General features: G+C 42.1%; 1 protein-coding gene across 9 annotated transcripts in view; it reads left to right on the top strand.

Annotated features, from left to right (window-relative positions):
• The window catches only part of NCALD (neurocalcin delta), a 394,624-nt gene that overhangs the window by 150,245 nt on the left and 218,905 nt on the right, over positions 1-25,474 (top strand). For 3 of the 9 annotated variants that reach the window (XM_042924090.1, XM_042924087.1, XM_042924085.1), the window contains exon 1: positions 7,561-8,087. The exons of the other annotated variants lie outside the window; for them this stretch is intronic. The gene's annotated coding sequence lies outside the window, so the exon portion shown is untranslated. Of the gene's footprint in view, positions 1-7,560; positions 8,088-25,474 lie in introns of those variants that run through there. 9 annotated transcript variants of the gene reach the window in all.

Raw genomic sequence — 25,474 nt, 5'->3', positions numbered from 1 at the left:
CTCTTTAATTATATCTCTAAATGTTCATAGGAGTGAATCTAGAATATCTCAGACAGGGCCAGATAGGTCATGTAGATAAGTGAAGTGGGGTGGTGTTGTAAAGGAGAAAAAGAACGTGCTTCTCCTAAAGCAGACGGACCCAACCTCCGAGGCCACCAGTTTAGAACCTCTGGCTAGATGAAAGAAACTAAAAGAGTGGTTTTGTTGTTGTTGTTGTTGTTGTTGTTGTTGTTGTCGTTGTCGTCCAATTAGTCTCCTTGATTTTTTTGAGGGGGGGTGGGGTCTACAAATATTCCTTGATAATTTTTAAGGGCAGAATAATAGCAAGTGATATAATAATCTTTGATGGATCAGAAACGGAAACATGCTGGGGGCACCTGGGTAGCTCAGTCAGTTAGGTGACTGACCCTTGATATTGGGTCAGGTCATGGTCTCACAGTCCTGAGATTGAACCCCGTGTCAGGCTCTGTGCTGTGCTGGGGCCTCCTTGGGATTCTCTCTCTCTCCCTCTTTCTCTTTGCCCCTCCTCTGCTTGTTCACGTGCGCTCTCTCTCTCTCAAATAAATAAATAAATAAATAAATAAATAAATAAATAACATTAAAAAATGGAAACATGCTTTTAGAGGATGTCCTTCATCTTTGAAGCTGGTATTTAAACAACCGTTCTCAGGGAGGGGCAGAATGCTGGGTTAAAGGGGGCATGGGATTGACCTTGTTCAGAGCTATTTTGTGGTCTACCAAAGTAGATAATCTGTGGATAGGTCTTTCAGCTACATAGGCCCTTTAGCTTCCATAAAATCCATGTCCTTGACTTTGGTGTCCACTGTCACAGGTTATTTGGAGGGCTGGTGTCTATTTGAGGTATTCCAACCCCCAAAGTGTGTGGGATGCCTGAGCTCTCAGCAGAGATGAGAAGCTGCGTCGCAGACATGATCTGAGATGATGGTGGGAACTCCCTAAGTGGCCTTGTCTTGGAGAGTCACAGAGTCCATCATAAAATGCCATTTTCTGTGATTTGGAAGTCAAGTGCTTGTTTTTCAGCTCTCCCTTAATCTTGCTCTTAAGGAAACTTAATCAAGAGAATGTTAGTGTACTGTTTTCTTCAGATGTGTTCTGCATGGCTAACGTTCTACTTGATAGCTTCTGGCTTGTCTTTAATTTCAAATATGGGGGCGCACAGATGTTATTTGGAGAGTCCTTTAAGCCCTTTCCACTGATGGAAAGAACATGCTTCAGTACTTGTCGATCTCCCAGGTTTCTGAGGGTTGTTTTTGAGTCATTTAGTAATAGCTGAACAATTTCTGTATTAAATTCCAAACTCCTTTCACTTAAGAGCTTCAAAATTTAATCAGCTGTCCTGTAGAGCAGGTTTTTATTCTTAAAGGCTTAGACCATTTCTTCTCTAAATAATACTATCTGCCGTCATAATGATATATACTGTATACTGATATTTATTAAGACTATGTCATGAAACCATATGCTGGCAGAGAGCTCCCTCTATATCATTAGTTTTGGGAGCAGAAGCTTGATTAATTTTCGTGGATGCAGAGCTTCAAATTGTGGTATATGATGTTTTAATTAAGGAGAGGTTTTTTGGCTTTAAAATCTTTAGAAACTTTAAATAATTAAAAATAGAGAACTGTCCAAAGAATAAGGAATGAGTCATTTTTTGTTAATTGTTTTTTTAATGTTTATTTACTTTAGAGAGAGACAGAGAGAGAGAGAAAGCAGGGGGAGGGGCAGAGCGAGAGAGGGAGATGCAGAATCTGAAGCAGGCTCCAGCACAGAGCCCAACGTGCAGCTCGAACTTACAAACCACGAGATCATGACCTGAACCAAAGTCAGATGCCTAACCAACTGAGCCACCCAGGCACCCCAGGAATGAGTCATTTTTATAAACAGTGTATAACCACTTGGTTTCTTTCCTCTCGCCGATTCCTTAGGTGCTCATGGTTGGTAGAAACCTCAGGTGAAGGTATTTCAGAGCAATGCTAGTTTGAAAGTAATGTTACAGAGTCCAGGCAGGAAACAGATGACACACTCAAGCAAGGTAGGTGTGAGACTTTAAGGAACAACCTATTTAGAAAAGTGTAGGCATGGTTACCAACAAAGAACAAAGGAAGCACCCTGGGGAGCCATTACCACCCCTTGGCCGGAAGGGGCATAGGGAGGGAACCAGGCTTAGATGTGAGGGGGTAGGCCACTGGCCGGGGCTGTGCTTTTGGCAGAGGAACACATCCACCCGCCAAGAGCAAGACTGCAAGAGTAAACCCTCCAACTTCTCTTTTCTTTCCTTCTGATCATCTACCAAGGCCTTCTATTAGCAGACCCCAACCAAAACTCAGAGAGAGGGCAAGAGGTCCATTGCTACATTCCGTAAAATTTAGCCTTCTCGGGTACAGAGCAGCGGGGTGGAGAAGGATGAATAGTGGATTTGAAGGGGCCAATGGAAAATGTCCATCCCAACAGATAAAAACAACCCTACAGTTTTGGTTTGTTAGTTGCTGTTCTTTCACAAAGACATGCTTATTGGGTTGGCCTAGCTGCATGATGGATTTAACATAAGCTTCTCTCAAATAGGATACGGGTGAAAATTCAGATTGTATAAAATCTACCTTCTCCTCACCGCACAGCCCGGCCCCGCACTCCCCACCAAATTCATGAGCTTGGGGACAAAATGAGTTTGAGACTTCATATTTCTGGTTTTCTTCAGGCCATGGTGTGATGGTGGCGTTCTGAGGTAGATGGCAGAGGTAGCTGGAACTAACTTTGCCTAAAGGAAAGGAGACACTGGTTCTGTACCAGGAAATAAACCGTCAGCAGATCTCCTGGGAGGGCCAGGTACAGGGATAAGGAGGAAACATTTCAGTCCATTAGATTGCAACACCCCTCACTGCCTGCTGGCAGAGGGACAGGACCTCAGAGGCAGGTGAACTGTGATAAATGTGCTCAAAAAGGAGAAGTTCTGAGAAGTGTCCCACCTGTATTTCAGAAGTATGTTTATTTGGTAGAAACCGGATATTTGGAAGTTTAGCACTGTTCACATCATGGTTTATTTCTTTAAAAAAATTTTTTTAATGTTTATTTCTGAGACAGAGAGAGACAGGGCATGAGTGGGGGAGGGTCAGAGAGAGGGAGACACAGAATCCGAAGCAGGCTCCTGGCTCCGAGCTGTCAGCACAGAGCCCGACGCGGGGCTTGAACTCACAGACCATGAGATCATGACCTGAGCTGAAGCTGGACGCTCAACCGACTGAGCCACCCAGGCGACCCACATCATGGTTTATTTCTTATTTGCAAATGGAATTGCCTACACTCTGCTTACCCAGTAGGGTCAGGCAAGATAGAAGAAAGTGCATATGTCTACTGAGCCCTTTACACTTTCCAACATATGCTAGTGGGAAAATACATCACGTGGAAACAGTACGTGGGATTTTTTATGTATAGAGAAATCATAGGCATTTTAAAGGCTATATAAGCTTTTTTAAGAAAACTGACTACATGTACAGTGGTTTTCAACACATAAAGTGGGTCTGTGGTGTTTTCCATTTAATCTGCCTTAATCCCAAAGGAGCAAAATGACTTCATATATGGCAAGCTCATGGTGCTTGATCAAAAGCAGTATCTTAAAGCAATTTCAGCCTTCTAGGCTTTGGAATGAAGCTGGTTCCTGCTCCAAAAAAATAAGGTTGTGGACTGTCCTCCAATACTGGGATATGTATACATCAAAGGCTCTGCTTAGAAAAAGAAACATTCACATAAATAGGATATAGTCCTTGGAGCACCCACATTCAGCAAGTGTAGCCATGTGAAGAAGACTCAAAGGGCTAAAAATTTCATTATGGTCATTCAGTTTCAAAGTCACCTTAATTTGTTATTGGCCTTGAATTCAAATAGTCACAAAGGCAGTCTCTGTGTGGGAGAATAAATCAGTAGTGTTAATTGCACTTGCTTAATTCAACCATGAGAAAAATTAATCCTTTCATAAGTGGCTGGTTTTCTGGATGACATTTTCTGCTACTGAACCCTTCCTTTTATTTTGTGATGGCAAAAAAAGTTAAAAATGTTTTTAATTAAAAGTGTCAATCTTTTTTTCCCCTCTTCTCTAAAAATATGCTGTGGAAGAATACTATTTTAGTTGAAAGAAATATTTAGCTCAATAAAACTAAAATATAACAGTATAATCAGGAAATAAAATAACGAGGATAAGACATCTGAAAGAGCCCATAAGGTGTCTTGAATGGCTGTAGAACCGAGTTCTACGATTTTACAGAGTAGGCACTGAGGAGTCTTGGGCATTTGCTATGTGCAAGGCACAGGGCTAGTTCTAGAAACGTAAGGTGAGGTTACAGCCCTCAAGCAGCTCTTGTCTAATTGCAGAGATAAAACCTGCGAACGAATGGTAATTGATAGGCAAGAAATAAATAACCGTTCAATTGAAACAGTGCCACAGAGTTGTTTGTGCTGATCTCCCAGATAAATGGCACGGGTAACAAGTGCTTTATTCAGAAAAGGGAGAGAGGATTATCGAAAGGCCAGGAGTGACTTCGAAATGGAGCCTGCATTAGGGCTTTTAGGGTGGGTAGGGCTAGATAGACTTCGAAGGGCCTTGGGCAACATAGGAAATCATGAAATAATAGAGCTTAAAATGGACAGGGAGCCTCATGGTCATGTGATCTGGACTATACTTAAATACCTCCCGTGAGTCACATCCATCATGGGGAACCTGCTCTATTTTTGCTCAGTATTAGTCACCAGAAAGTTCTTTTGTTTGGTCTTCAGGTGAAATGTATAGCCTTTCCTCATTCCAACTCTTTAACTTCCATTTGAGTTCTTACAGAGAAATTTAAATCCTTCTTCAGATGTGAGCCCTTGAAGGATTTGAGGGGACTATTTTAAGTCGTCTTCTTCCCCAGGGCTTTAGGCTGCTTCTCATTTTTCGTTACTTCCAGATACGTTGCCGTCCTGGTAGCTTTTCTCTATGTATCTCAAGACCCTTCCTTTGCCAATACATCTTTCTCCTGTAGAGCACGGATCTGGTCTCTCCACTACTGAAAATCTTTCAGTGGCTCTCCTGTGCCCACAGAATGCACACAGGCCGCTGGGTACCTGGTACCTACGACATGGCTGCCCACTGGGAGCCAGAAATGTTTGCATCATGTCCCTGCTTCTGTAAAATGCCACCCTAACCGGAAGACGCAGTGTAACTGTGATGCAACATCTAATGTGTCCCCCTGCGCCCCCTCCCCCCCAGCTGGGCCACTTCCCCGGGAGTGGATTTGGCTAATGCGGCACAAGATTCTTGGTGGGGGTGGGAGCGTGATGGGGGATGTGGGTTGGTGATTATGGTATTCTTACTCTGGTGAGGGAGGAAGGCCATTGCCTGGCTGTTCTAAGTACTGCACTTCTGTTGTCCTGGCCTCTGTATGGTGGCTTCCGGGGATGCTAAGGCTGACACGGAATTGCCAGGCCTCCCTCCTGCTCTGGCCTCAGCCCAGTGCGTGTCTTGCTCCTCACAGCTGCCAAACCCCCCGGGTGCTGAGTGTGAACTCATGAGGGCCCTCAGGCCCTGAGGTAATGCAAAGGCGAGGCTGGCCGAGTTTTTGATTTTCACTGCTCCTTGAAGCTAACGGGGTCTTCCGTGGCATTTAGACTGGCTGGGAAAACAGGGTTTCCTGGAAAGATAGCTGACCAAGGCCTGCAGAATGTATCCTCAACACTCTTAGACATTGAGGGTCATTCACTTCTTTCTGTTTGCCGATCTTGCTCTCTGTCTTACAATAATTTGAGTTGCTACTCCACTCCGCATGCTTATTGCAGTATTCTGAAAGAAGTCTGTCTATAAATTCAGGGAAGAAGAGGAGACTGTAGCTTTTGGCTCTACTGAGAAAACTCAGAATGACTTCCTGTTTTTAATTTTGTTATTTGTGGCTATTTGTTATTATGGTTTCTCTGCAGAGCTCTTATCCCATTCGGATATTGCTCCTATTTAGCTGTTGATTTGCTGTAGGCTCTGTGAGAGCTTCCAACATGCTATTTTAATTCTCTGCACAGCACTTCTCACTTCCTGATATTTCTCATGTCGATTTGCTGATTCTCTGGAAGCTGCATAAGAGTAGACACACTGTCTTGATTCCTCATCTGTCCCTAGCATCCATCCCTACGTGGTAGACATGCAGTGAGTAGCTGTGGAATTAATGTGAGTTACATCATTCTTGATGTTAAATACCTTCTTCTCCATACTTTGGAGTGCGGGTGGCCTTATGGATGTTGTTTGCTTTTAGCAAAAAGAAAAATTTCCAGAATGACTGCGATTGGAAAGGTGCCCTCCTGGTTACTTACGGGTCCCAGTGTTCCTCTACCAATGGTCACCTGTGTACCTCCACTCCTGGGATCTTCTGGAGTGAAAGGTTGCCCACTACAGTATGTTTCCCTGGGGTTTTGCTCTTAGAGTATTTTTTGCCCATTTCCTGAACAGATTGATCTGAGTGCCCCATTTACTATAGGGCAAATATTTTGCTCTCAGTCTTGTTCATTACTCTGTTCTCTCCCCAAACCATGGAAAAACTGCCTCCATTTTTTTTTAAGGGCCACAGAATTCACATCCACGAATTGATCTTCAGACAGTTAGACATTTCTGTCTGCTTCTTTACCAAACATGCTATTTTCTTTTATGAGCCTGCCTGCCTGCCTCCCTCCCCTTTTACCTCCTCCCTCCCTTCTTCTCCCCCTTCTCCCTGTTTTTCTCCAGTAGGCCTTTGATGAACACCTTCTACGTACCAAGTTCTGTGCTAGGTTCTGGGGATACCATGGTAAATGTGATAAGCAGGATACCTGCCCTCTCGGAGCTTACAATCAGGAATGTTTATTAGAGACTACTGTTTAAAAAATGCTCCCCCCCTGCAATCACCACCACATAATATATGCTTCAGTTAAAGGGTTAAGTTCTATTTTCACAAATGTCATTACAATGTGGAGACTGATAAGTGGAATTAAACAGGCCTGGGCTGGCATCCCAGGTCTTCCGTTTATTAGGTGAACTTGGGCAAGTAACTTCATCTCTTGAGGCTTGTAGCTTCCTCATTGACGAATAAGGAAAACGCTAATGTGGCCTTACGGGAAGGCCATATTCACGGAAGATGAAATGAAATACAATTCACGGGAAGATGAAATGAAATACAATTGAAATAAAGCACTTTGGACAGGACCTGACTCTTCATAAATATTGGAAATGAGAATGAGGACGGTGCTAATAGCTGGGAGCCCAGATGAAGCACTTGGCAATAGTTTGACCTTGGTTATGATATGCATGCTCTTCCTAATCTCCAGTTGCTTGACCGAAGACAATAAGATTTGTGTAAATTGACAAAAGAGAAAAGGAGGGGGGCGCCTGGGTGGCTCAGTCGGTTAAGTGTCTGACTTCAACTCAGGTCATGATCTCACAGTTAGTGAGTTTGAGCCCCGCATCGGGCTCTGTGCCGACAGCTTAGAGCCTGGAGCCTGCTTCAAATTCTGTGTCTCCCTCTCTCTCTGCTCCTCCCCCGCTCATGCTCTGTCTCCCCTTCAAAAATAAATAAAAACATTTAAAAAAATTAAAAAAAAAAGAAAAGGAGGTAAACATACTTACATATCAGTATAGAAGCCGTGTTTTCTGAGCTCAAAAAATCAGCCCATGTAGTCTGACAAGCATGTGTATACACTTCTTTGGACAGGGGGCAGAGTATTTGTACCTGGGCCACTGGCCGCTGTGTATATGGGCCACACATCTGCTGTAACAGAAATGCTACTGAGAGAAGACAAGGGGCTTGTTGGGGAGGAGCTATAGAGCCGGGGAGAGATGGAAGAAAGAAGACACAGCCCTTGGGCTTTCTCATTTCCTGCTCTATTTACCATGACTTGCCTGTAGCTTTTTTAGCCTTATCTTTAAATAATTGAAGACCATCTTAAGTACCAGGACCTTCCGTAATTGCATGGAAATGAGTAATATGCCCTATTGCCCTGTGCTGACTAGATGGAAATTCTGGGTATCACACTCTGGGAGGACCGCTGTGTGTCAGAAGGAGGGAGTCTGTTGCTGAAATGGGAAGGTGGGTACCTGTGTGCACTGAAGCCAGGGGCTGCATGAGAGAAGACCCCAGACAGGCTTAGGGCAGAACGAATGCAAGTGAAAGGACAGTGGGGTTGCCTGTGAACAGTGTTCCCATGTGTGTGGCCTTCAGTGGGGTGTCTGAAAGAGGTACAGAGCACGCGAGGGTCCAAGGGGCCACGCTGAGATCCATTAACACCAAGTTTGTTGCTTGAAAAATTCAGCTTCTTTGAAAATTGGTTCATTTTTTTAGTGCCTTTTGAGTAATTTGAGCACTTAGAATGACTCTTTGGGCAACTTACACCACAATTCCAACAAAAGGTCCTAAAGGAAAGCAAAACATCTCCCCATTCTCTTAGAATACTTGGAATTTTTCAGCAGAGGTATCTAAACTTAGTAGAGTGTGACTATGGAATAAAAATAGTTTAGGCCAAAAATAGAAAACAGAAACTTGTTCTCTGGGTGTGAAAACACATGTAATAATCACAATACTTGTCTTTTTTTTTTTTTTTTTTCACCTTAACCACTGCCGTGCTGGTCGGTTGTTTCCCCTACTCTCCCTCCTTGAGTTCCCTCCCTCATCTTTTTTTTTTTTGGTGGGGGAAAGAGAGTGAGTGTGGGAGAGGGAGAGAGAGAGAGAGGGAGAGAGAGAGAGAGAGAGAGAGGGAGAGAGAGAGGGAGAGAATCTTAAGCAAGCTCCAAGCTCAGCATGGAGCCCGATGTGGGGCTCAATTCCACAACCCTGGGATCAGCAACTGAGCTGAAATCAAGGAGATGCTTAACCCATTGAGCCACTCAGGTGCCCCCCCTCACCTCTACTTTTTCAAAGTACTTGTATTTCTTATGTCTTTGTTTCTTCTTTAAACTTAAATTTCCATTAAAAGATTCAGAAAAGACCATTGTGAGATGAAGTATGTCCATGGAAACCTGTTGTTTCTTTTGCAAGGTCAGGCTGCCTTTTCCCCACCTCCCACTCCCTCTCCCCATCCCCATCCTGCCCCTTTGCCTGGTGCACTCCTAGCACTGAGCTTGTGCAGCACTTATCACAATAGTAAGCTAAGAGTAAATTCTGTAACTCAGTTTTTAGTATCTCCCTCCTTTGCCAGACTATAATCTCCATGAAGGCAGGAGAGGAGACTGTTCTGTTCACCTTCATGTGCACTGGGCCTGGCCCAGTGCCTGGTGCCTTGTAGAGCTCAGTTTACATTGCCTAGTAATAGCTAACATTTATTGAATGACAGGCAGCCTGCTAATGAAAGGATCGGTCTTATTGCAAAATACTTGCAAACAGGCAAATAAAGTCTAAAACAATCCATGTGTGAGATTTGTTTTGTATATAGCTTTGGATTTGTAAGCCATGGCATACATCAAATGCTACAACTAAGTTGGATATGAACATTTGAGTTTCTGGAAGTGTGAACTGATTTCAAATAGACTATTTTATCTTGTTATCCCTGTGTGAGAGGGAGAAGGGGTGGGTAGTTTTACTAAATTGGGACTCACATGGGGAGAGTAAGTCATTAGTGGGGGTGAGATTGGTTCCCCAAGCCAGGGTCTCTCACGAGAGCAGTCAGGGAGACATGCCTGGGTACCAGTCAGGGTCCCAGCAGGGGGTGGAAGTCATTCTTGAACTGGCAGTTTGAGGAGAGTGTAATCAAATGATGGTTTCCTAAAGTGAACGTAGTGTTTATAGAAACTGTTGGTGGTGCAGTAGCCCAGGGCCAGCTGCAGTTGGGAAGGGGGAGGATGGAGAGTTACCAGAACCCAAAGAGGGTAGCTGACAGAAGATAGCCCTCTGACAGGAGCTGGGCCCTTTGGTAAGTGAACAGGGCCCACCTGGCACATCTTGGCAGGGAGAGGCTGGGGAATGCAAAGTTACCTCACTCTTCGGCCACCTCTGACCTCCTTCCAGTGCCTTCTATGGGTACAGAAGTCAGAGGATAAGGAAACCCATTTGTTGAGTCCATAGGGTGGGTTGTGCAGGGCCAGTAACATGGTGGAACAAGGGGGAGAGTGAATGTGGGGTGCAAAGAGAAGATGTAAGTAAGGTCAAAGAAAATAGAAGGTACAACTTGTGCCTCCTTCACTGAAACTTGCCTGGAAAGTATGAAAAACATAACGGAATGAGGCTGTTCATGTGAGGGCCTTAGAGGGTCAACCTGGGCACTGTTCCAATGTTGAGACGTGTTGTATCCAATGTCATGGAGCTGCTAGGTGGCAGCAGCTGACCTGAAATCCTAGAGGTCTCACTTGTTGGTCATTTGTTCAGCAAATATTTGCAAGTACCTCAGTGTGTTGGGCATGAGAGCTTGTAAGGGAGATTTTTCTGTGTGCCCCCATTTCCCAGTAGTGCAAGGCTGTATCTGCACACCGTCCTTTAGTGCAGATGCTCAAGGTGAGGGCCCCAGACCAGCAGCACCAGCAGCACTTGGGGGTTGGTTAGAAACACGAATCCATGAGCACACCCTGACCTTCTGAATCAGCATGTTTGGGGTTAGGGTTCAAAAATCTGTGTTTTATCAGCTTCCCAGTGATTCCTATGCAGGCTTGAATTTGAGAAGCTTTGGCAGATATTACAAACTTTTGGATCATGAAGATATAAGGTCAGGGCTGTGAATAACACACACACACACACACACACACACACACACACACACTACTGCTGCTTACACAATTTTAATCTTGGCATATTTTCAAATTGCCCTGTAAAATAAGGAAATTGGATTAAAGAAATGGTTTTCAAACAGTGTTTATCTGATCTTCTTCAGAGCCCAGGGGATCATTGGGCCAATCCATGCAACTAAAATGATAAATGTATTTTTTGTATCTCATTTGACCATAGGATTCTAAGGCTTCAGAAGCATTTGAAAACCCTACCTTTGAGGTGATCCAAGGTTCCCTCTTGCTCAAATGTTCTGGGGTGCTAGGTGTTTGTGTGCATTGCATTGACTCAGTATGTATGGAATCTAAATATGTAGCTTACATAGATGTGTACTTTCTTTTCTTTCAAAATATTTGCATTAACTTTTGGCCATAGTTGGTATTTTTCCATTTCCTGTCCTTTGTGGTATAGCTAAAGAGGCATGCCCATGAACCTTTCTATCCTGAATACATGTGTGATTTTCAGAATGGTGGTTACCTCTTGGCAGAATGTCCTTAAATTGTATTAACTCCTGCTGTTTTGAACACAAAGCATTTGCAGAAAGTGTCATTGGGTTTCTTCTTACATCATCTCACATGCCTGAGCTGTCCATGTGTGCCTTAGGCTATTAAATATTTAAAAATGGAGAGTGCTATGTATGGTTCAGCAGACAGGCTCAGGGTTGTTCTAATCCTGGCTCTGAAGTTGATTTACAAACCCCAAAGTTTGGGTAGTCACCCATCTTTTTTGTGCTTGCATTTTCTTATTTATCAAAAAAACTGTAATAATATATTGCCTACAATATCATATGTGGTGGATGTTAGAATTTCTACTTGGAAGAGGGTTGGGGGCAGTACTCTTGTTGCTGGGGGTGGATAGTGGGATAAGGATTTACTTGTCTTGAAGGTAAATTTGTAAAGCGAGCACATACTGTTTCTCTCAGTTTGTTTATCAAAATCCATAAAATTAGAAAAATCTTCCAAAGATGCTTTTATTTATAGTATATGGAGAATAGGTAAAATGGTGATTAATTATATCAAAGAATATTCTTTAAAAAAATATTTGAATTGGCCTTGGGGGAGAAGTTATCGAGGCATGAAGGTTCAAAGTTTTTGCCACCAGCCGCTTCTTGACACAGCTTCTGAGTGACGCTGAGTGAAGATTATAAGCCAATGGAAGAACTGAGCAAGTGCAAGAATGGGAGTGTTATCAAGCTGCTGGCATTTAGATCTCCTTAAGGCTCTTTAGAGAAGAAGCAGTGTTCGATTCATCACCGTCTCTGTCCCTAGCTCCTGGCATCTAGTGCAGTGCCTACCTTCTAGTAGCTGTTAAATAAATACCTGAAGTGCAGAAAAACGTGTAACTCCGAGGTTACCTGTGATCACCTTGCTCTTTGGAATACACATAAACTGGACTTGAACTCCATCCCAGGTGCTCTGAAATCCTGGAGGCTTATGGTCTCACAGCCCATGCCTGCTCTGATTTCTGATTGCTCCCGAGCTCTTCCTCACGTGTGTGGCTCATCCATTCTCCTCTGTCTGCCCTGTGTGGACCCACATGCAGTTTCTAGCCTCTTCTTGGTTCCCCCGAACAATTCATACCTGGCAATTTGTGCCCAGTAGACGTCTCTTAACTATTTACAGATACTGGTTGGGGGATAGTAGCACGTAGATAATTTAGGGTAAAATATTAGTTTTGTTCTTTTTTTATGTTTTTATTTATTTCCAAAAGAGTGCAGGTGGGGAAGGGGCAGAGAGAGGGAGACAGAGGATTTGAAGTGGGCTCTGCACTGAGAGCAGCGAGCCGATATGGGGCTTGAACTCACAAGTCATGAAATCATGACCTGAGCCAAAGTCCGAAGTTGGATGCTCAACTGACTGAGCCATCCAGGTGTCCCTAAAATATTAGTTTTATTCTTAAAAATTCTCTTGGGGAAAAATACTTCCCATTCTTTAAGTTTGGGCTGCACATAATGACTTCCTTCCAAAGAGGACAGTGTAGAAATGTGGGGGAAGAAGAACTACATTGGAGAAACCAGACAAATGCTACTTCAACCAGATGGTCAAAGTCAACTTCAGCAGTCTTAAAATATTGATTGTATGTGGTACGTTTTCATCTCTCTGATCATCCTCCCCAAACCCCATAACCCCAGTCTAATCATGACAAAACATCAGACAAATCCCAGTAGAGGGCCATCTTATAATATACCTGACCAGTACTCCTCAAGACTGTCAAGGTCATGAAAAACAAGGAAAGTCTAAGAAGCCATCAGAGCTGAGAAGAGACTAAGGAGACATAACAACTAAATGTAATGCATTGCCTAGAACAGAAAAAGGGCATTAAGTTAAAACTTAAGGAAATCATAATAAACTATGGACTTGAGTTAATAATAATGTAGCAGCACTGGTCCATTAGCTGTAACAAATGTACCATACTAATGTATGATATTAATAACAGGAAACTATGTGGGGAAAGGGTACAGTATATGGAACTCTCTTCACTCTCTGTTCAATTTTTCATACATCTAAAATTATCCTAAAGAATAAAGTCTAATAATAATCATAATTTTAAAAGTCCCCAGTCACATACCTGGAACAGAAAATTTCCCTCTGCCAATTTTCTTTCTTGTATTCCTGGTTAAGGCGCTGTCCTGGCGTCCTGCTTCTCCTCGTCCCTCTCCTGCTCTGGGGCACCTCTAGATGTTGTCCCCCTAGCCTAATCATCGCTAATTTCTTTCATGGAGTACTTCCGGAGTTCTTTGTTCCGCCCTAGCTCATCAGTTGCTCTTGAAGTTGCAGCTGTTTTTACCATCTGCAAATGAACATGCGATCTGTTTGAGAGCTGGTGGCTAGCACTGATCCCATTCACCCTACACAGGCTTAGGGATTCTGGGGTCACAGTCTCTCAGTGTGGCCTAGACCAGGGCAGCTGAATTGCACCGAGGACATCAGTGCTCATTGTGGAGAAAAGGGTTTGCTCCTCTTTCAAGACTTTTTCTCAGTATTGATTACATGTGTTCCCCACCCCTAAAACTTAACACTGAAATATTTCTAAACCTTGTAAGCCTATTGGGAAAAAATGCCGAGGATACTTTAAAAATGTGCTTACTGATGAATGCTCTGGAGAGAAGTTGAATTCAGTGAGTAGCAGATTTCACATTAGCTTTCAAAATTCATTGTTCCTGCAGAAATTCTTTTAAGGTTGCCAAGTGGATTCTGATCCATGTTATTCTCCTCCATTCCATCCCAAGAAAAAGAAGAGGAAAGGGGGAAATAATGGTTAGACCCACATTTCTGGAGCGGTACGTAGGTTATCTCATTTAATTGCAACAACATTTTGGAGCGGATATTTTTGCCCCTGTTGTGCACAAGGAAGCAGAGGCGAATGACCTTGCGTGTGGTGGTGCAGCCTGTGAGTGGCCCAGCTGAGTCTGGAGCCTGGTGCTGCCCGCCTGTGAAGTCTGGCCTCTTCTCTCTGTGCTGCCTTCTCACGCTGCCCCTCCACCAGGCTTGTTGTCTCTGTCACTGGAAGACTTGATTTTGTCCAGGTCCCTGACTTGTGTTTTTATTTGTTGCCAGTGCATTCCAGAGATGCAAGTTTTACTTTGCACATGGGTTTTTGTCCTCAGCCGCATTCTCATCTTCCTCCTCCTCACATGAATAAGTTGATTCCTGCCGGGGATTCTGTGAGAATACCAGGAAAGGCTATTTGGATCGGAGTCTCTTCTACCCAAGACAAGTCCCAGGGCCCACTCTCTCCAGTACAGAAGATGGCATGGCCGTCTTCTGATCCATTACGTATTTTCTCATACCTTTTCTAGCTTTCTCAGACATGATAGCTATAAGCTGGAGGGGAAAGGAAGCATTATTGGGATTAGGTGGGCAGCCAGGTGGAGAAAAACAGAGTCCGGAGGCCAGGTCAGTCCTTCTGGGGTCATAGTCTTTTATTCAACCATTTAAGGAAACAACCTGACAAAAGCAAGTTTTTGATCAGTGCCCAGTGTGGATCCAGTGCCACCGTGGGCCGTCACGTAACCTTTGCACTCTGGAGGAAGGGGTGATGTTGCAAAGACGGCAGAAGTTAAGTTGAAGACCCTGAAAGACACCAAAGCCTTCTGCTTTTTTATCTTTGGAACCCTCCAGGGAAATGATCTCAGCAGGGGGAGAAATATAATAATGCAACAGGCCCAGTGGATCCAACATAGTGGGTTTATGAATTTCTTCCAAATTAAAAAAACAAAAAACAAAACCCTAAGCCTAATACAACAGTGGCAGAAGTAGCATTCCGTCATATGCCTTCTTAAAGAGAGCCTGGTTTTATGTTAAACCACATGTTCACTTTGAACCCTGAAATTTAACAACTGTATAGAGTAACATATTGCTAGAATGTGGTTATCTTATAAAACAATTTGGGGGCACATAGAGATTTATTGGTTGGGGCCACATAAATTCTGCAAAATGTTCAGTTTCTATGAATGGTAGAAATCCCCCCTGCAAGGAGGGGGCAGGCAACACCAGTGATGGGAAATTTGCATGGAAAAATTTGATTATTACAACACTATTACAATGCAATACAGTAGTGCAGTGAAAGTATTCATGTGACTAAAAAGAGGTTGGAAGGAAAAATGGAAGTCAGCAGAGGGGCGCCTGGGTGGCTCAGTTGGTTAAGTGTCCGACTCTGGCTCAGGTCATGATCTCGCAGTTCGTGAGTTCATCCAGCCCCATGTCAGGCTCTCTGCTGTCGGCACAGAGCTCGCTTTGGATCCTCTGTCATCCCCCTTCCCCTCCCCAGCTTGTTCTCGCTCGCTCTCTCTCAAAAGTAAATAAAAATATTAAAGAAAGAGAAGTCAGCAGAAGCAGTTTAAGTAAATGAACAAAACTCCATCATTTCCTTGTTAAAGTAAGAAATAAAAGGCATGCAGAAGATTATTACATGCATTCTCAGTATGTGGAGAGTACAGGCCGAAGTAAGTAGGGACTCAGGCTTGTGAATGGTTTGTGTTAGCTAAATTACCCACAGAAACCAACCACTGATTGGAAAAATAAAGCTAATAAGAGTTCAGTTAGAGGCAAGGTACTTAATGTTTACAGTTTATTTACTTACTTATTTACTGATTATTTACAAATTGCTATTCTTCTGATAGCACACTGGGAGCTGTAGCTCAGTGGCTAAGCCGAACAATTTATGCTTTATTATCTATAAACACACACGTAATTAGATTTGTTTCTGCTTTGTACATTTCCCAGACCTGAGATAAAACTAAGAACTCGAACCTATTTATTCTACAGAAGGTTGAAAGTTATAAAGGATGAGGTTAAATCACAGGAAATTGTTTAAGTCTAAGCAAGCCAAAACAGCAGCATTTCATATGATTTAATCAAATGTGTAAAAGGGCTTGGTAAATTCTAGATGGGTCACAAAATATAATGAAATGTCATCAATTAACTAGTGGTAGTTATCGAGTATGAAACTTCCTATTGGAAGAGTTAAAAAGTCCTTCTGAGATTTGTCTCGAAACATTAAGCTTTTTTTTTTTTTTTTTGCCAGGTAGAAGTGATCCTGGGCTCTCGTGGGCAGTAGGCCCACTGAGGAGTCAGGATACTTGGGTTCTACTTATGACTTCATTAAGAGATGATAATTAATGTAATTAATACTTCCCCCCAACCTATGGCTTTCAGTCAGATGAAATAAGTGTTGGGGTGCCTGGGTGGCTCAGTCGGTTAAGCATCTGACTTCAGCTCAGGTCGTGATCTCACGGTTCATGATTTCAAGCCCCGCGTCGGGCTCTGTGCTGACAGCTCGGAGCCTGGACCCTGCTTCGGATTCTGTGTCTCCCTCTCTCTCTGCCCCTCCCCTGCTTGTGCTCTGTCTCTGTCTCTCAAAAATAAATAAAAACCTCAAAAAAAAATTTTTTAAACGAAATCAGCATTGAAGGGCTTTGAAAAGTTAAAATTTATGTTGGGTAACAGTGTCATCCTTATTGCTGAGTGTGGGGGGAATTTGACTGAGGCTGTTCAGAGACAGAAGGAGGTAATCTTGAGTAGGAGAAACCATCCAGATCTCTCCATCTCTTCTGAGCAATGTATCCACCGGCTAACGCGGGTGGGGGATTTCTACCCTTAATGTGAAAATAGGCCTGCAGAGCTTGTTAGATAAAAATGAAGACATCATTTGGATGGCACCATATTGTTTTTCTTAATTAAAAATATCCTTAGCTTTGTGCTGAGAACAGCAAGGAACAAATGGTTCTGCGTGTCACCAGATCTAATGGAGACAGGTGGTGTGTCCAGCTTTGCCCTGGGTGATTTCCTCACATGCAGAGAACGACGGTGTTGCCAGATTCCAAGGTGGTTTAAGTGACTGAGCCAATGGAAGCTCTAACCTGCTTTTCCTTCTCTGAACATAGGAGCATCCGATGACAGTTCCCTCGGCACCGTATTCCAAAGCAACCCGGGAGTCTGCCGAGATGCTTAGATTGAATTTTGCTAACAGGTGTTTTTCGCAAGGCAACGGAGTTTTCAGGAAGTTGCTTGAGGAATATGTTCATCAGTTCTCTCTGTTTACATTTTGCAGTTTTGCTGAGATTTTATTTGGAGGGGGAAAATCACTGATACAGTTCGAAGAGCACAATGTAGAAAGCGCATGCATGCCACTTGGATTAACGTTTTGCTTTTGGTTTTTATTTTTGTTTTTTCTTTCTTGTACTTGAGAAGGGTGTGGAGGGTTTAAGGGTGTTGTGTGGAGAGTGGGGAAGGAAACTCTGAGCGCTCTCTTGGTGCCAGATTCTTGTGCCTGTATTATATCATATGTCCAACACACCGTGTAGCTATTGCATCATGCATTCTTCATAGTGTCCTAAAAGACGGGTGGCATTATGACTTTACAGATAAAAAGACCAAACTTCAACAGCAAAGCACTCCAGGCAGTTCTTTGGTCTCGATCACTGAGTTCGAAGAGATGATCTTTGCTTACCATGACTTAGTCCTAGATGGTTAAAATTGCAGCATGGAAAAACCTATCAGTCACAAAAATTATGTATTGATTTCCTCGTTGAATACAGAAGGTTGTTCTGAGGTATAGGGGGCCTGGTGGGGTGGAACTTAAATCTATTTCTTTTTCTTTTAAGCAAGACAAACTGTCTTTTAAGGGTATTGACTGTTTCTATTTCCAGCTTTTGGGATTTCTTCTTTTGGAAGCAAAACCTCCTTATTCTGGGAAGACTTACTTTGCAGAGCCCCCTTTGGCTATGTAGATATAAAGCAAATACCCACCCACTACTCCTTGAATATAACTGGAGAGTTTGAGGCTTGGAGAAAACTGGAGCTCTGTAGAGGGACAGACATGGTCGTAAGTTCTCCAAAACTCATTATTATGCAGAACAGAAAGGTGTCTGGGAAGAGTGCTGGGCAGATTTGCATAAGGCCTCTTCAGGGGCAACCTTCCATATTCTATTTCCCTTTGAGGATCTAACCCTTGCTCTTAGCTAGTGATGTGGATTCCATACTAAGTTGGAGGCGTTAGAGGGGAGATTCTGATGTTGGAACTCCTCTGAATAACCTGTCTTGGCAGAGGGTCTGGCCTGAACGTAGCTGTGTGCATGCGTGTGTGTGTGTGTGTGTGTGTGTGTGTGTGTGTGTGTGTGTGTGTGTGTGTAAATTGTAAATGTTATAGCAACAGGGGGCTCTAATGCTGGACCCCAGGCCTGTTTTGGAGTGGAGTGTCCAAGAAAGCGAGGCTGGGAGACAATCGTCACGCTTGGCTGTCTTACTGGCCATGGAGTGGGCCTCAGTTTCCCTGCTCTTGCTAGCATCGAGAAGCCTGGTTCTGAGCCATCGCTAGTTGGCAGGCTCTGGTGCTGCAGGTAGAGGCTACCTTTAGTGGTATCACTGTGGGTTGCCTACAGTGGCAAAGAATGGGGCACATCAACCAGCGGATTCAAATTTTGTCCTTCTCCTTTGCAAAGGGAGAGGAATCACATCTGACTGCTTGGATTGAATAGGGGTCCCTTAGATTCTTGTCTCATCCAGACGGAGGTTCCTCAGGAAGAAAGACTTCACCAAAAGAGGGAATAGTCCTGGACTCATATTGTTTTCACATCAAAAGGTACGGAAGAAGCACTTAGGTTTCCTAATAAGACGTCTTTGAATTCCTTGATCCTGTTTGCTCTCCCTCCTCTTGGGGAAATGGGAATTCACACTTCCTTGGCAGCCTCTGTTGTGGTTAAACACTGTTGATGGATCAATTGCAAAGTTTTTAAGATTTTAAGGTCACATCGTAAGTAAGCACTATGTGATCACCAACAAATAGATAAGAAGTGGAAATAATTAGAATTTAGTTTGTTCCAGAAATTTTCAGCACTGTGTATAAAGCTCTATCCCCTTCTCTTTATCAAGTGTTCCCACTACTTGTTATCATAGATGTGTTATATACTACTGAACACATATATCTATAAAATTAGGATCATGCAGTATATATTATTTTGTTCCCTAATTTGTTTTATCAGGCAGTATTTTTTGTTATTAAATATTAAATAATATTAAATTAAAAGTTTGACTTTTACTGGATGCATTGTATTCTCTTGTGTAAATGTGCCATAATTTATTTAAGCAACTTTTACAAACATTGGATATTTTCATTTTCACTATTAAAGATGATGCTATGGTGACCATCCTCAGGTAGGAATTTCTGTGACCTCCTCTGATTATTCTTTAAGGTAGGCTCCCAACTGTGAACTTTCTGGATCAGAAAGCAATTTTAAGCCTCCTCATACCTTTGTCAAACAGTTCTAAATGAGAGTTGTAGGTTTAGCACATTCTGGTCAATATGGTTACTAACCTTTAAAAATCTTTTAGCAAGTTAGTTGGCAAAGTATGGGTAACTCTTACCCCTTTTTCTTTTGATTGCTACTGAGTCGTACTATTTTATTATACTGATAATTTATATTTTGTGAGTTGTCTAGTCATGTTCTTTGTTTCTTCCATCAGAGAATTTATTTCTCGTTATTTAATTATTTGCAAGAGTTGTTTATATTTTAGGGATATTATTTCTTTGTCACAATCATTGCAAATATTTTCCTAATTTTACAGTGTTTATTTACATACAGGAGCCTTAATTTTCACATAGTCAAATCTATCAATGTATCCTTTATGATGTACTTCATCTTATTAAATAATAAGTATTAACAATCATGTGAGAATAACAGCACAGCATTACTGTTCTTTGCAATCAGACAACAGAAAATCTTTTCTAAAAATAAATGTTTTTACTTTTGACCTACTGTTGCTCTTTTATTATGCTAGAGAGGAAATGAATTTTACTAATATACTCTTTAGGAAAACTTTTGGAAGCGTTCTTGTTCAGGTGTTTCCTATTTCATGCCAAAATATTTCCATTTTTATGAAATATAAAAAATGTGTTCCAGTCCTATTTTCCTGTGGGACTCTCCTTTTCTCCTTTCTTTAAAAATTTTTTTTAATCTTTACTTATTTTTGAGAGAGAGACAGAGTGTGAGCAGGGGAGGAGCAGAGAGAGAGGGAGACACAGAATCTGAAGCAGTCTCCAGGCCCTGAACTGTCATACCGAGCCTGATGCGGGGCTAAAACTCATGAACCGTGAGATCATGACCTGAGCTGAAGTCGGACACTCAACCTACTGAGCCACCCAGGTGCCCCTCCTTTTCTCCTTTCAAAGTTAGGCAAGTCCTTTGACTGTTCTTATGGATAATTTGGATTTCTGTAAGTGTTTAGATATTTAGACAAATGTTTCGATGTTTTCATATGGTATTTGTGACAGAGATTGGCTGTTCATCAAGCTTCTATCTTCTTTCTCCTGATTATACAACTATGTTTCTCAGGCGTGTGTTTTTAGTCAAGTATTGTATATCACTGGGTTATGATTATGGTCAATGGAATGGTAGCAGAAGTGATGTAATACACTTTCAAACTTGGCTATAACCACACCTTGTACCGGATCCTCCACATTCTTTCTGTTTCCATGGTAGCTTTGGTAGCCAGGTATTAAAGTTGGTGGAGCCACAAGATGGAAAGCTCCTGGGACCATGAGTCATAACCAATCAGAATCCTGCTTTTGAATCTTTGTGAGGGAGAAATAAACTATTGGATTAAGCCACTGAAATTTGGTTGCAGCAACTGGTGTTACCTCAACTAATACTATATCCTTGGTGGTCAAGTTAGAGAAAATTTAGATTTGTAATAGATGGAAACATTATGTGAAAAAAAATAGATTCATGCAAGCTGATGCCAATGTGTAGGAATACGTCTAGAGGTATACCATTGGGCTCTGTCCTTTCTGTAGCTAAGAAGTGGTGAGATATCTGGAAACTGCAAAAAGGTACTTGGAAGATAACCATGATCAATATTTTCATATATCTCAAGGCCTTTTTGGGTGTGCTTTGGGAGAGGAGAATTATGACCAGTGACTAGAAATTATAAGGCATATTTTAGCTCATCACAGAGAAGTTTAAAAAACTTTTTAAAATTTCATTTATTTTGAGAGAGACAAAGACAGAGTGAGTAGGGGAGGGGCGGAGAGAGAGGGAAGCAGAGAATCCTAAGCAGGCTCTGCACTGCCAGCACAGAGCCCAATGCACGGCTCAAACTCATTGAACCATGAGATCGTGACCTGAGCCAAAACCAAGAGTTGGACGATTAACTGACTAAGCTACCCAGGTGCCCCTCATCACAAAGAGTTTAGAATAATAGAATGTACTGCCTTGGAAGGACATGAATTTGAATTCCCATTCACTTTAAGAGGCTGGTAATTGCCTGTCATGGATTCCTTTGGTAGGAAGTAGAATCGTAAGACCATTAAGATCCTTTCCATAGCTAAGTTTCAATGAGACTATGAACTACTATAATATATTGTTATCATGATCAACTCCTTAGTGGATCTAAATATAATTCCAAATAGTTTCTCTCTTCCTAGGATTATAGGACTGGTAGAAACCATTACAGCTTGTGTTTATGATGGCCTATTTGGTTTCACAGTGATGTGGCTTATTATTCCATCAAGGAACTTTCTTCCAGGCCCACCGTTAGGTTTGCTTTCAGTTGTAAGTGGAATTTGTTTGGATATTTGTTGGTTTATATAATGGGAAGTCCGTAAGATGATGGGCAAGTTCAGCAAAGATTGATTCAGAAACTCAAATATGTTGTCAACACCCAGATTCTGTCCATCTCATCATCTGCCATTTGCATTACTGGTTCTATCCTGTGGCAGTTTTGGCTTTATTGTTGGAAGTTAGATGGCAATCACTGGAGTGACAAGCTTCCTCAGTCTTGGACTCAAGAATTGGTGAGTTGCAGGAAACCAAAGTGGGGAATATGGTGTATGTTAAGGACATCTAGAAAGTGAAGGGTGGCAGGACATCTGGGTGGCTAAGTATGTTAAGCATCAGACTCTTGATATCGGTGCAATTCATGATCTCACAGTTCGTGAGTTCAAGCCCTGTGTCAGGCTCTGTGCTGACAGCACAGAACCTGCTTGGGATTCTCTTTCTCCCTCTCCTTCTGCCCCACCTGTGCACATGCTCTCTCCCTCTCGCGCTCTCGCTCTCTCTCTCTCTCTCTCTCTCTCTCAAAAATAAATAAATAAACATTTAGAAAGTGAAGTGGATAAATTCAGTATAAGGAATGAGTGGTAGTTTTGAAAAAACAGGAAGATAAACTTAGATATATATGCTAAATAATTAATAGGGAAGCTTCTTAGGTTCTGGGGCAGAGGCATGGCATAATGAAAAATATGTTTAGGAGGCCTAGCCTGATGTTATTTCATTTTGAATAGGTTTGAGTGAGGCGTAGCCATGACTTGAAAATAAGTTTCTGTTTTGAGGGTCTTTTAGTGATGTGTTGGAGTAGTTCATAGTAATTCACGACATCTTGTAAAAGCTAATTATTAAAGTTTCTGGAATGTTGCAAACAGTTGTTAAATCCTTGGTAGCTTGAAATTGATTATGGAGTATTTATACCATCAAAACTGGCAAACAGTACAAACCAGGGCTTTTCCTCTCTGGAAAGCCAATTTACTAGCATACCATTGGTATTGCTTAATTCATCTCCTCCAGGATTATGAGAAATCCTACCAAATAAAAAGGAAAAATAAATTCTAAGACCAAAATAATATCACAAAAAAGACTTTATGAGGTAAACGATCACTTCTTGCTCTGTGATAAACAAGCCTAATAATCTATTTTCCTTCTTCCCAGATGAATAGGGACAAGTTAGGAATAAGTTTATTTCCTTTGAAATAGATACCTCAAAGACGTTATTCTAACTTACTCCATCTCAGACTCTAGTGTGCATGTCAATTACCTGGAGATCCTGTAAATATAAATTCTAATTCACTAGATCTAGAGAAGTGTCTGAGATGCCACATTTCTAGCAAGCCTGAAGGTAGTGCTGCTGTTCTGGGGACGTGAGTAGCAAGCCTTCAACCCTTAATTTTAAAAGTCTGTATCAGGAGAAAAGGGTGAAAGTGAGACTGTTGTTATATAACAGAAGTGTTAGATCAGAGGAGTCCTTTCTCCAGGTGACATTTTGCAATGATGACAGGGAACTATTCTTTTCATGTCTGGATCTGCTGGGGAAACTGACTTTGGTTAAACTGATTAAATGGAAGGAGATTTTCCAGGTACTCATGGGCGGGTGTTGTTATGGAGCAGACGGTTGGAAGTACTAAAAATTATTTGATTGATGCTAGTTACCAAGCAGACCAGCAGCCAGATTGGCTTGATTGGTGCAAACAAATCAAGGAACGAGAGCAAGCTGAATGGAAGGAGATGCTTATCCTTTTTCTTTTGTGTTTATTTTATGTTGTAGGTAGATCGAATGTTCTGTTGGACTATCAAGGTAAAAAGATGAATGCAGGCTCCCAGCTTGAGTTTGGCAGACTCTGCCACAACACAGCTTTGTCTGTGAGACACATTGCTTTGTTTTTGACCTTGTTGCCCAGGAATGGTTTTCAAGGGTGGATGATTGCTAAGCCAATGAGTTCAGGGTCATGGAGGAGACTGATGAGCTTTTGTGTGGGTAGTATAGGCTTCTGCAGTTTTCTTGGAAACATCAAAATGCATGATCCACAGATTGGTTCTCTGCTTTAATAGCGTTTCCAGGAACTCTCTCTTTGGAGGTAAACTGATGTCTCCAGGACTAGATTTCTAACCAAGATCCAGAAATTCCACGAAGAATATCCGGGAGAAACACCAATCTTTACTGATCTTTTTGAAATTTTCTTGGGTTCTGTTTTGATGAATCTTTCCCTATGGCCGGGCCAAATGACTGTTAGGCTAAAACCAGCCTCTGTTTTGTATCTGGAAACTAGGGGAGGGAAAAGAGTGGAAGTGCAGTGGAAAATGCAAGAACTCTGCAAAGTTGCCTGGAAACCCCTTGTAAACTTGAGCTAAAAGTATAGTTAGCAAATGGAAACTGGAATATCCAGGCAATACTAAAATGAGCCTTTCTGAGATACTGCTAAGACAACAGTAGTTCACTTTTTACCAGTGAAGAATTAACCTACCATTGGGCAATGCTGGAAACTTTGACCATGATGTATGCAACAGTATTGAATTTTAATCCTAGAAGAGACCTCTGAGCTGCTCTAACCCACCCTGGCTTGGGGGGAATTTATGGCTTGCCCAAAGGTATCCTGCTAGCTGGAGAAAGAGCCAAGACTAGAACTTGGTATCCTGGTCTTTTTAAATTATACCACAGATTGTTGATTTACTATGTAACAGGTTCTAGGCCAAATATTTTGCTTTTATTGTCTCAATACTCATAAAATTATATGAAATAACTACCATTCATTCATTCATTTGTGTAATTCAAACTTATTTACATACCTACTATGTGCCAGCCACTGTCCTAGGTGCTGGGGATACAACTGAAGTCACTGCACTCATATTCTTATAGTCTAGTAAGAGCAATAGATAATAACTAAGTAAGCCAACAAATATGATAATTTCAGATAGTGATGAGTACTGTGGTGAAAATAAAACAGGTTAGTACAATAGAGAGTGTTTGAGGTTGAAGAAGATGGCTTTAAATTGAGGAGGTGACATGTGGGCTGATATCTGAGTGTCAAGATGGGTTTCAGGCAGAGGAAACAGCAAGTGCAAAGCACAGAGGAGGGAAGGAGCTTGATATGTTCAAAGAATAGGAATCACATCAGGTTGATCAGATTATATGGTGAGGGTAAAAGTGAAATATGATAGGCGTCATGAAGAGTCCTCAAGGCCAAGATACAGAATTTGGAAAAGTCAGAAACCTTGGGGGGTGATTAAAAAGCAGAGAAGCAAAGTGATCCAATTTATGATTGTTACTGGTCCTTTTCTATCACTTTCCCATCTTACAAATGAGATGCCAAAGCACACAGAGGTTCTGTGACTTGCCCTTCAGCTATTAGTGACATAGGTGGCATCAGTTGTGAATTGAACACCTGCAGATCCCATGCTATATTGTCTTCCATTTTTTCCACTATACTTATACTATTCCTACATGTAAAAACAGTAATACTAGTATATTAAATGAATTTTCTTTCCTTCCTTCCTTCCTTCCTTCCTTCCTTCCTTCCTTCCTTCTTTCTTTTCCTTCCTTCCTTCCTTCCTCCCTCCCTCCCTCCCCCCCTCCCTCCCTCCCTTCCTTCCTTCCTCCCTCCCTCCCTTCCTTCCTCCCTCCCTTCCTTCCTTCCTTCCTTCCTTCCATCCATCCATCCTTTGTTTTTGTTTACTTTAA

This window comes from Panthera leo, chromosome F2 (assembly GCF_018350215.1).
Source record: "Panthera leo isolate Ple1 chromosome F2, P.leo_Ple1_pat1.1, whole genome shotgun sequence".
Taxonomy (NCBI): domain Eukaryota; kingdom Metazoa; phylum Chordata; class Mammalia; order Carnivora; family Felidae; genus Panthera; species Panthera leo.
This window is presented reverse-complemented; position numbering and strand designations above follow the sequence as displayed.